Source organism: Lemur catta, chromosome 15, assembly GCF_020740605.2.
Source record: "Lemur catta isolate mLemCat1 chromosome 15, mLemCat1.pri, whole genome shotgun sequence".
Lineage (NCBI taxonomy): Eukaryota > Metazoa > Chordata > Mammalia > Primates > Lemuridae > Lemur > Lemur catta.
In genome coordinates, this window is record NC_059142.1 from 40918669 (window position 1) to 40931694 (window position 13026).

The following is a 13026-nucleotide window of genomic DNA, read 5'->3' on the forward strand; positions in this document are numbered from 1 at the left end:
TGGTTAGAGATCTTGCCTTGGAGTGCAGAGACCAGAAAGCTACAGTGAACCAAACACAAGCCATTCTCACAGCTTACACCCAAACCTTCTTTTCCTAGTTTAAACCCAACTAACCACCTTGACTGACCTTCCATTTGGGATAGTTCTTGAGTACTATGGTAAAATTAAATTAATAAGTAATGCAAAAAGCAATTCTAAGCAATGGCACAGGTGGTTCAAAATTTTTAACTTTAGAAGTTCCTTTTTAAAAAGATCCCCAAATAACTTCCCATCAAGAATCACTTCACTCTGTCCACTGATATCCTCCCACACACACTTTTTAAACTGGTAATAAATATCTCAACTGACATGCTTAAATAGAAAAGGCACATATTCAAACATGATGAAGTATGCTAAATTGTTTTGTTTGTTTTTAAGAGATGCTGTACAATTAAATGGGACTGTGAAAAGTTTAAAGAAAAATGTCCTTAGGTACAAAGAATAGTTTTACTTTTAAACTGGTGCTCTGAAGTCCCATTTCCTAGTGTGGATTTAACACTAGTTGCGGTAATCGGTAAGCTGTGAAAAGGACTAGTTGCGAAGAAAATTGACTTTAAACTAATCGATCTATGCTGGAGATTTTTAAAATAAATGTATATTTAATCCACTCATAACCAGCCAAACAAAGCAAAATGGGGCAGACAAGCACTTTACTACCACAGCTGTTTTACATCACAACTTGCGCTTTTTATTGTGATGTAAGCCCACTGGAAAGAGGACTTACCTTATCCGTTGTACACCTTTAGTGAAAAAACACAATGTTTACTTCCCTTATCATTTCACTCAGGCTGGTGTAAACAATTGGTTTTTTGTTGTTGTTATACACACATATATATTATACCTTTGGGCTAAACACTGAGTTTTGTCAGGCTAATCTGAAGTACTACCAAAAAAAAAAAATTTTTTTTTTAAATAAATGCCATGATCATGACTGGTTTTGGTCCTGCAGAAAAAAGAGGAAAGAAACCATTTTCAAAATGACCAGCAACTGCTTGTATCCAGTTGCTTTGTATTTGTGGGATTAATTTTTTGTCTTCTAAAATGTAATGAAAAACGAATTCAGAAGTTTTACTTATCACCAATATCCCATTATTGTTTTTAAACAATAAATAGGAAGATAATAATTATCACAGTAAAAAAAAAACTGTTTTAGTAAATAAACATCCCATGCCAGGAAAAAAAAAAAAAAAGGAAGGAAGAAAGAAAAAGAAAGCTTCTAGAATATAGCCTTCTTTTAGATACTATCAAAGACTGCCAGGAAAATAAAATGAAAATGCAACACTACCTTATGCCCAATGGTATAATAAATAAGCAGTGACTGCAATCTTTAGCAAAAGGACCAAATTAAAGACAGGTTATAAAAATGACTTCCTAGGTGTAATATCACTTTCATAACGTCTCAATCAGGGATTTACTGGTAAAAACAAATGGTCCAATGAAAGAATTGAAAAGAAATGTCATAGGAATTTATTTTGGTATCTTTTTTTGATCTGTCAGAATTTGTTTTGCAAGAATCAAAGTTTTGGTACAAATTCATTACCTCCGTAAACCCCTGTTTATAAACTCTGCATTAGTACTTTTGCCTTCTAAGGCAGTCAAAGTTTGTTTTAATTTATTTATAAATTGCAGTAGCAAGTGCTAGTGCCCATTATATTGTAGGGAAATCAAGTTTTTGACAGTATTAGAATTTAATGTTTTAACTGATTTTGTTGGCATTTCTAACACAAACAGATACATCCCTTCTTAACATTACCCTTTAATGAACAAGGATCAGACAAGTTGCATAAGGAAAGGAAAGGAAAATGAAAAAGACCAAGCAGAAGGATGAAGGCTACAACAGAGAAAGTAAGCCTAACATATTGGTGCACTGATGACAAAAGGAGTAATTCAGTCTGAAAATAAAAAATTACCACTGCTAAGTTTACCATCACCACAACAAGTCCAGGATCATAATGCTGTAAAAAAGAAACACCATTTGTTAGGCAGAAACCATTAGGGTAGGAAACAGGCCTTCTAGCAGGCAGACAGGATGGGGTAAAGTAACAATTGGGCTTTGTCCCTCCCCCAATTTCAGCTGGGGACAGAGGAAGGACATTTTGTGCTGCAGCAGCTGTTCTCATACTGGTCAGACCAGGGTGTGAGATTTTTGTACTGCTACTTGAGAACATGAACCACCTCCTCTTCAATAATGCAGGGCGTAGGGTGTCAGTTTAAAGAGAGAACTAGCTCTAGCTTCCAGTCTCTCATTTAACTATTCATTCTGGTAAATCAGTATTCAGGGACCAAGGTGGGACTTTTCCTTAAAATAAATCACATCAAAGACTCAATCAGATCAACTGGACAGTGATCAAGTCATTTGATTCACCAAAAGAACTCTAGGAAGCTTGGGGGAGGGGGGTGTCCTCAAGACCTCTTAAAAAAAAAACCCAACTATATATATATATATATATATATATATATATATATATATATATATATATATATATATATAACAATTAAGAGGCCTAGAAAATAACCTTAGATCTTTAGTGCTCAAAGAACTTTGTGCATTTGAGTTCTGTTATACATGAATACAACTCTTAAGTGGCTCTCCTCAGAGTCTTGCTTTCTGTTTATGGAGATTTCCCAGGTCCACCAAGTTCTTTCTTTCTGCACACAACAAAGCCAACCTTAAAAGACAGTGCCAGAGAAAGTCCAGAGAAAATGCCATCAAAAAAGCTGTCATATTTAAAATTACTCCACTCACAGTTAACTCACAGAAAATAAACAGTCTGACTTTCAAAGCAATCTGAAGGTGACATTACTGTCTAGGCCAAGTAGTACTTTCTTAATATTATTAAAGAGGATACAGACCAGGGAAAAATCCCAGTGGGAAAAGACACCAAACAGGAAGAGGCTGCAGCATTAAAAAAAAAAAAAAAAGAAAATCCCCTCAAGATATTCATTGCTATCAATGATAAATCCTGTCAAAAAGAACATCACTTAGAATACCTGAATAACAATTTGTAGTGATGACTTTTCACGGTAGGTAGCAATATAACGTCTGTTAATATGTATGCTCTAGAAAACTCAACTTCTTTTTAAAATAAAATGAACTAAGTCCAGGTTCTATATTTCCTGGTTTCTTTTAAAGTCAGATAAATATTATTTTAAATCTATTCAAATATTGAGAAAATAGTTGCTGTTTATTTCACTCCAAAGGAAGCATCTTCAACCAGAACACTAAATACCCTTCTTAAAAGAATTTCTTTTCCTCAGTGTAAAATCTATAGTCACTTTTACTGTACTCTGGCCAAATGGAAGAGAGAAGAGGGGGAAAAAAAAAAAAAGCACATGCCAAATCAAGACTGTGCCAACACTGATGTATTCATCTGATGTAAAAAACTGTTATTCATATTTTCTAAATCAAAACTTGAAATGATGTTTCACTAACTGAAATTTTACTGTCTGTATTTTAAAAAGTACTTCTGCTTCTATAATAATAGAAGTTCCTAAATGCTTATATAGGTGCAGGTCTTGCTAAAATGTGAAGGCATTATGACTTATAACTGAAGAGAGAATAAGGTCAAATACAAAAATCCATTGATTGGTCTATAGCTACCCTGTCACTGAGAACAATCTCACAAGAATCAGTTTTGATTTTTAAAATGCCTAAGGATATATACCAATCTACAAAACTGGCTCAAAGAACTGAACTATAGAGAAAAAAAAAATTTTTTTTTTTTTTTTTTTTTTGAGAAACACTATTTTTAAAGAGACAAACTCTAGGAATAGAATAACTGGGAAGAATATATTAAAGGACAATCAGAATCTGATAATCAGACAAACTCAAGAAACAAAAGACATATGACTTCCCTGTAGAAATAAATTAGAAATGAAGAAGCTTCCAAACTGATTAATATACAGATGGATTGTTAACAGATATAAGAATACCTGTTGTCTAAGAACACAGTTTATCTCTGCTTCCTTTCCCCTTACAGAGATTCATTCAACACAAATATTTATTGAGTCCCTACTACATAGCAGGCACTGTTCTAGGCACTGGGCATATAGTGGTGATCAAAAAATAGTGCCATGCCCCATGAATTACCTATAATTAGGCAAAATAATCTTACCAACTTGAACTTCTGGCATGAGAAGGGAAGAAAGAACATTTGTGGAACTAACACATAAGCAGTCCAAAAAGCTTAAAATGTCTAAAGTCATCTTATCTTTAAAGACTGACCTTAATAAAGCAGAAGTAAATATAAAAGCCATCAAAAAGTCACAAAATCAACTTCCAAAAGATCAAACTGATAAAGGTCAAGAACCTATGCTGACATCTGTAAAGGTTATTTATTCCTTCTTTTAAGTAACTGAAATACATGCGTGAATTCAAGAATAAAACATTAGATAGGTGATTATTCTCTGATTTGCAAAAGTATTCAAAATAAGACTCTAAAACAAGCCATGTTGGTGCATTTAAATATAATTTCATTTATTAAATCAGTGATCACATACAACTTTCAGAAACACTAAGTAAAAAATGGTACATCTATTTCTAAACCAAAGCTTTACTTTTGCAAATATCTCCTGAAAATAATAGTCTTCAGTGGCCTAAAAACAATAATTATTTTCAGCATCATTCAGATATTTTTCTAAGTAACTGTAAGATATATGCTACCTCTCAGGAAACACTGAGCACATTAATAATTCCCTACAGAGTTTTTAAGGTTAAAATAAAAGACTTTCTGCCCAAAATAGACTTCAAATTATCCAGTACTACAAAAACTACTAACTATATTCTTGCCATGGCCTGTTTAGTGATGGATATAACAACCAGATTAACTTGATTTTCAAAACGGTTGTTTTCTAAGGCACAGAAGTTTCATTGTGACCTAAAGGAATCTCCATCTGATACTTTCCAAAGTATCCAAGCTGACTTTCTAGGATAAAATAGTTCAATTTTAATCATATAAGAAAATATAACCAAATATATTAATAAACAGGTACAAAGGTGAGCCAAAAAGGCTTTAGTGAAAGTGTTACGGAATCAGAATGTTAAGCCTGGAAAGGATATCTCATCCAGGGATGACATGCAATTGTCAAACCCTTACAAAATGCAATCAAGAGAATTCATGAGGTACTTAACACATTAACTGCTCTGAGTTATATTTCACTCAAACTAGTTTTGAGCCCTGGGCCTCCTGAAGCATATGTAACTCACTTCTCTTCACCTCAGGAGCCACCCTAGGAGCCATGTTGGGAGCCGTGTGAACTATTTTTCAAGTTGCATGTAACTCACACACAGAAAACAATAATAAAAAAATTTTTTTAATTAAATTAGAAAGAATTGTTTTGTTTTTGAAGTTTTTATTCTATTTTTGTAATAACACACTGTGGCTCCAAGGAAAAAAATTTTTTTTCTAGTGTGGCAGTCAATGTGTTAAATTTTTTTTTAAATCGCCTAAAGGAAATCATACTTTTACCTGAGATACAACTGCTTTGGCTAAAATTATATTGACTTGCTGAAGGTTAGTCTCATGCTAACCACTATGCTAAGATCAATTTATCTTTTAAATGGGAAAATCAATTCAATGAATACAATTTTGGGGTAAAATAGTTCAAAGCATGGGTCTTAAGGGAAAGGAAAAAAAACAATAAAAGGTCCTTAGTGTAAAAAAAAAAAAAAACAAACCAAAAAACAAAGTGTTAGTACTTTTGTGCCCTGAGTTTTACTTATGTTTGTATCCTGAATACCTAACACAGTACATGGGACAGAGCAGCTTTTAACTAAAAACTATCTGTTTTCTGAGTGGGTCTGAAACTTGTTCAGCTGTAAATATTTAGTCATCATAGCGCTTTCTGCTTAACATCACAACGTACTAATGATTTTAATCAAAGAATTGTTTTATCAAGCAGGACACATGACTGTATTATACAAGTCTCCATGTCTCAAAAAATATGCAAGCTGTTATAATGGAATATTTGAGTTTTATAATACTGTTCATTAGAGGCTTGTTCAATTTGTTTTTTGTCATCACTCACTAGGAGTCAAAGGGAAGGAGGCATCAAATGTTTAAGAAAAAAATACTGGAGAAGGAACTTAAACTCAGTATCTGTCGACAAAAAACTTTTATAAAAATCTGAATTGGAAAGTTGCCATAACCAATTTCAGTGATGGAAAATCTCAAGTTAGCTCTCATAATAATGGGGTTTTCCAGGAAATTAGTTTAGGGTAACTATTCAAAATTCTGAAAACATTTTTCCCTTTTTAAAAAAACAGCTCCAAGTGAAAACTAATTAGTACATCCCTATGTACGTGTAGGTGGATCAAAAATTACCAATGGACTCCAATCTACATGGACATCTCTTAATTAAAGAATCCAAAAGAATGTCACATCTCTTAAAGAATCCAAAAATGCCACTTTTAAAGAGCGGCAACATGGAACTCAGGGGATTTGAATAACAGTTCTCTTATTAACTGGGCATGTGACATATTATTAGCTATGTTAGTTTCATGATCCAAAAATAAAAGTTAGACCTAATATTAATAGTTTATATGGTTTAATTCAATTCTAAAGTTTGAAGAGTGGAAATTATTTGAGTAGAAAATATTTGGGGGAATTATGTAAATAGTGGCCAGTCCTATGGTGTTATAAGAATCCAACAATTGAATGCCTTCTTAAGAACTGTACTATCTTACTATTCATTACATTTTCCATAACTACGCTGAGAATTTTTTACTATTCCAGGATCATTCTATAACCCTAAAAGACTTTCCAGTTTCATTTAAATTTTCTATAATAACCCTCCCGCCAATTTCATCTTTAATTTCCTTCTATAGTTTTCTAAGTAGTCCCTACAAAGACTGGGCTACAAATCTCAGTTCTCCAGCAAGAGTTACTATCTAAACATCCGTGTAAATTTTGACAACTAGAGCCTGAGTCTCAGCAGCCTCCTCTGCAAAATAAAAATATTATCCCACTTTTAGGACAGTATATAGGATCAAAGAGATAACAAATGAAAGAAGCTTTGTAAACTATAAATCACTATACAGAATGCTCCTCAAGGCTTCAGAAAATAAAAAAAGTTACTATTCCTTTTATTTCCAAATTTGGGGTTTTTGAAAATAAATACCTTAAAATGAAAGATACTCTAAAACAGAAGCTATGATAAATTCTAGATGTTTTACACACAACTTGGTAGTAATGAAACCCCATTTACAGATGGAAAAAATTATTACCTATTCAAAGTGTTACCCAAAAGTCCTTCCCACATATTATTCCATTAAGCAAATTAGTGACTATTGAGTTCGTTTTTTTTTTTTGAGACAGAGCCTCATTCTGTTGCCTGGGCTAGAGTGCCATGGCCTAGCTCACAGCAACCTCAAACTCCTGGGCTCAAGCGATCCTCTTGCCTCAGCCTCCTGAGTAGCTAGGACTACAGGCGTTCACAACCATGCCCAGCTAATTTCTTTCTATTTTTAGTAGAGATGGGGTCTTGCTCTTGCTGAGGCTGCTCTCAAACTCCTGAGTTCAAGTGATCATCCTGCCACGGTCTCCCAAAGTGCTAAGATTACAGGTGTGAGCCACCACACCTGGCGGACTATTGAGTTTGAAAAGCAATGTTATACAAATATTAAAACATGCCAAAATAAATTTAAAGAAACAATTTTAGCAAGACCTTATCCAAATTAAACATATAGTTCAGATCATCTAAGGAAATTAATTTAGGGCCAGACGCAATGGCCCACGCCTGTAATCCTAACACTCTGGGAGGCTGAGGTGGGAGGACTGCTTGAGCTCAGGAGTTCCGAGATCAGACCCATTCTCTACTGAAAATAGAAAAATTAGCTGGGTGTTGTTGGAGGTTGCAGTGAGCTACGATGACACCACTGCACTCTACCCAGGGTGATATATTTTGCACGCGTAAAAGAATCAACTGTCCACCCTACTTTCTATAAGGAAGGTAATTTGCTTAGAAGCCTATTTGATTCATATGGTCCAAAGCAATGGTTTTCCAGCCACGTCCATTCCATTTGCACTATAATTTTGGGGGGAGGAGCTTATTTAACATAATTTCTTGAACCTCACCCTAGACCCACTTAGTTGTGCCGGTCAGAATCTACATTTTTAACAAGTACCTAAAATGATTCTGCTGAGAACCCTAAGTCTAACGAAAACAGCACTGAAAGAGAGGTCAGAAGATTTGTGCTGTAATCAAGGCTCTTATCCTTAGTGGTTTGAACTCAGATAAACACTTAAATTTCTCAATCTTTTAAGTGGCATTATGTCTGGCTTCACATACTGAGGAGAAAAATAAGAGAGACACAGGTACAGGCCAGGTGCAATGGCTCACACCTATAATCTTAGCAGTCTGGAGGTCAAGGTAGGAGGATTTCTTGAAGTCAGGAGTTCAAGACCAGCCTGAGCAAGAGTGAGACTATCTCTACAAAAAACAGAAAAATTAGCTGGGTGTAGTGGCATGGACTGTAGCCCCAGCTACTCGTGAGGCCAAGGTAGGAGAATCGCTTGAGCCTAGGAGTTTGAGGTTGCAGTGACCAAGATGAAGCCAGTGCACTGCAGCCTGGGCAAGAAGGCAAGACTCTGTCTCCAAAAAAAGAAAAGAAAGAAAGAAAGAAAGAAAGATGTGGGTATATAAAACATATATCCCATGATATTTAATTCCTGAAACCCCCCCAAATCTTTTCAAAATATGGGTATATTGAACATAGTTGCAGAGCTAGAATTTAAACCCAAGCCAAATTTCAAATGAGGGCACAGTGGTAGCCTGTGGGTCAAATACAGGCCTGGTATATGTTTTATTTATTTTACACTATTTTAAACTTCAAGCCAACATTTATCAATTAGAAAATCTCACAGAAAAAATATGAATTTCTGGCTCCCTTTAAAATTTCAGAAGATCTGGAACACTGAAACTACAATCATAAGTGGCAACAATCAGCAGGAACTGAGTGGCAATTATTACTTTCTAAATAGCTCGCACCACTTCCTATTATCTTACATTCAGTCAGCTTCAACCATGTTATGTTACCACCTGGCCCCAGCTCCTACTTCAAGGTCTACATTCTTTGCTCCCTCCTTCTGAACTCCCACTGGATTTTCTCATTTGATAGCTATCTACTTCACAGGTTTGGCAAGACATATTGAAAATGGAAATATTGGATTTTTTTTTTTTTTTTTAAGAGACAGGGTCTCACTCTGTAAACCCAGCCTGGAATACAGTGGCACGATCACAGCTCACTGTAACTTTGAACTTCTGGGCTCAATTAACCCTCCCACCTCAGCCACCCAAGCAGCTAGGACTACAGGCACGCACAACTGTGCCTACCTAATTTTTTGTAGAGATGGGGTCTCACCATATTGCCCAGGTTGGTCTCAAACTCTTGGCCTCAAACTATCCTCCTGCCTTAGCCTCTCAAGTGCTGAGATTACAGGGATGAACCACTGTGCCTGGTAAAAGATTAAAAACTGGTGAACTACAAGAAAGATAATATTATTTTGTTCTCTTTTTTTTTTTTTTTTTTTTGAGACAGAGTCTCGCTTTGTCGCCCGGGCCAGAGTGAGTGCTGTGGTGTCAGCCTAGCTCACAGCAACCTCAAACTCCTGGGCTTCAGTGATCCTACTGCCTCAGCCTCCTGGGTAGCTGGGACTACAGGCATGTGCCACCATGCCCGGCTAATTTTTGCTATATATATTTTAGTCGGCCAGATAATTTCTTTCTATTTTTTTAGTAGAGACGAGGTCTCGCTCTTGCTCAGGCTGGTCTCGAACTCCTGACCTTGAGTGATTCACCCGCCTCGGCCTCCCAGAGTGCTAGGATTACAGGCGTGAGCCACCACACCCGGCCTGTTCTCTTTTTTTGAGATAGGGTCTTGCTCTGTCACCCAGGCTGGAGTGCAGTTGCATTGTCATAGCTGACTGCAGCCCCCAACTCTTGGGCTCAGGCGATCCTCCTGCCTCAGCTGCCCTCCCACTAGTAGATGGGACACACCCAGCTAATTTTCTTATTTTTTGTAGAAAAGGGGTCTTGCTATTGCCCAGGCTGATCTTTAACTCTGACAAGGTCTGATCTTGAACTCCTGGCCTCAAGCCATCCTACTGCCTTGGCCTCCCAAAGTGCTTGGATTACAGGTGTGAGCCACCATGCCCAACCTGTTCTCTTTTAATGGTTAAGTCCCATTATTTTGAATTTTGGTAGTAATTTTTTAATTAACTCTTTTATCTTTTTCTTTAATAAAATAGATTTCTTATAAAACATACTTTTTGCTTTGTATTCTTACCATTTTCACATTTCATCCTACTTTAAAATACCAGTACTTCTCATGGAAGAATGAAGAGATTCCAATAATGCACAGATACCTGTTCCATGTATCTGTTAGCAAGTGTAGCTGGACAGATGTGAAATAGTTGCTTGCTTCCTTATTCTCACAATCTGAGACTTTTCACTTGCTATTCATTAAAGAAATAAATTGAAATTCTAAGTTAAATTGCTCAATTCTCTATTAAGCCCCCACTGTAACTTTCACTTCAGAATTTCAATAGTCATTATACCATATTAAATTTGTTACATTTGCCTGCAGATGAGCATAAGCCTCGGGAGGGTAGATGTTATATCTTATTCACTGTTGAAGACTTAGTACAAATTTGGCTCATTCTAAGGATTCAATAAACATATGCAGAATACAAAACAAGAAAAGCCAACAACAGAGAACACATAAATACATAGTAATTACTATCCTATAGGAGCTCATAGTCTAATAAGGGCAAAAGAGACACATAAATTATACAAGATAGAATATTAAAAATTCCACAGGAGAGAAACATAACATGTAAGAAGAAACCTGGGAGGAAATAAAAGTATGAGACAGAAGTTACACTATTACCACCCCCCAGGCCATTACCATCCCTAAAAATCTGGCAAAAGTTCTTGCCAATTAATTTAGCCTCAAGTTTCTAGTAAATTTATACTAATCATGAAGAATATATATGACCACTTCAAGTGCTCTAAGAAAATACATCACATTCAGAGTTAATGCCTATCTTTCTGGCCAGAATCACTACTATGTATTTCAATTCTGTAGTACTGGTATTTCTCACTACCATCCTTTCTGTCTAGGTGACAGAAGTGAGCCAGTGCCTATAATATAGGTACATTACAGTATGTTGATTAAAAGCACAGGGTTTGGCACCATGATTCTACCACTTATTTGATATAAGAGCTTTGGCAAATTATTGCTGAAAATATCAATTTCCTCATCTGTAAAATGGGAATCATGTCTACCTCAAAGAGAATTTAAATTTGATTATCCATGTGCAAGCATTCAGTAAACATTTAAATGCTAGCTATTATAAAGTAACACTAAATCCAGCGAATAGGAGTTTGCTAGTCAGACATACGCATGAACTGACTATATACTGGGCTTTACAGTTGATTTGTTTTATCATCTTTCATCTCTATACCTTCCTTTCCATTTCTATCATTCTATTCTAAGCCCTTATCTATTCATATCCAGACAACTTTCTAAATGGTTTTCTTTGGAAGCCATCTTCAGGCATCTTTCTCCATCTTCAGGCATACTTTGACCAGGCTAGTATTTTATTTCCACTACAAATTTCTGGCTGGTATAATGGAAAGAGCATTAGATTATAAATCAAAGGATTTGGGTTTGGGTTTCTGCACTATCACTAAGCCATTTTGGAATCCTAAACCTAAATTCCTTCATCTGTAAATGACTTTAGATTCAATTACCTTTAATATCTCTTCTTGCTATAAAAGTCTATATCTCTCCTCTGATCAAAAATTGCTTTTGGCTTACAAAATAAATTGGACCAGTATTAAAGCCTTCCACATTCAGTGTGGTAGTTAAGAGCATCAGTTTTGGAGCCCAGAAGACCGAAGTTTGAACCCTGATTCTGTAGTTTATTTGCTTATCCTTGGGCAACTTACTGGGCTTCTCTAAGCTTCAGTTTCTTTAACAAAATGGAAAATAACAATAATTATCTCACAAAGTTGTTATAAGAATTAAATAAGATATTTGGTAAGTGCTTAGCACATAGTAAACAGTAAGTATGAGATTTGTATCTATTCTAACCAATCTCCCATTATTGCCTTCTAGTTATAGTTTTCATACTGTTCGTAGAGATCTAGAACTCTGCTTCAGCCAAAACAACTGTGTGAGTTTCCCTCCTTCTCTTTTACATATTGAGGTTCCACATTTAAAGAAATATATTTGGAGTGGTTCATTCTGTTAAAAAATATATGAAATCCACTGCACTATGGATATTCTCTGCTCCAACTAGCTATGCCTACTTTGTCAACTGCCATTACCTTGTAAACATTAGTATATCCAGTCTTTGGTAAAAGCTATTCCTCCCTCCTCAAGAATTCTCTGTGAAATCTTCCCTAGTCATTCCTTCTTTTGAGCTCTTAGAGCATTTACTCTTACAGTTTTCCCCTTTATCTCCCAAAATAAATGGCAAACTCTCTGAAAGAGCAGTATGTTATAACATTATATATCCCCTTATTTATGGTCTCCTGAATAGTAAGTATTCAATAATTGTGCAACTAATTCTTCACCAGTGAGTGCCTCTTATAAAGTAATTTACCCTGATAATATCCAATGTGCTGTTTCACTGTCTTTTCTAACTAAAAATAGGTACTAGAACAATAAAATAGCTATCTACACGTATCTGTTCTAAATCTTCATTTGAAAATTTTGCCACTTTTTCTTTTAAAATAGAGACAGAGGTCTTGCTATGTTGCTCAGGCTGAACTTGAACTCCTGAGCTCAAGCGATCCTCCCACATCAGCCTCCTGAGTAGCTAGAACCACAGGCATGTGCCACTGCACCTGGCTGCCACTCTTTGCTGATTGTTATTTGGCCACAACTTAACTCACATTTAATGTCTTTTGTTTTTTTTTGATACAGAGTCTCACTCTGTTGCCCAAGCTATAATGCAGTGGCATCATCATAGCTCACTG

The 13026-nt window shown here is 35.7% G+C and overlaps 1 protein-coding gene across 2 annotated transcripts in view; it reads right to left on the minus strand.

The window, feature by feature from the left end:
* Nucleotides 1–13026, minus strand: part of GPATCH8 (G-patch domain containing 8) — a 94362-nt gene that overhangs the window by 42854 nt on the left and 38482 nt on the right. Inside the window, exon 2 of one of the 2 annotated variants that reach the window (XM_045526741.1) lies at nucleotides 1950–1994. The exons of the other annotated variant lie outside the window; for it this stretch is intronic. The gene's annotated coding sequence lies outside the window, so the exon portion shown is untranslated. The remainder of the gene's footprint in view (nucleotides 1–1949; nucleotides 1995–13026) is intronic. 2 annotated transcript variants of the gene reach the window in all.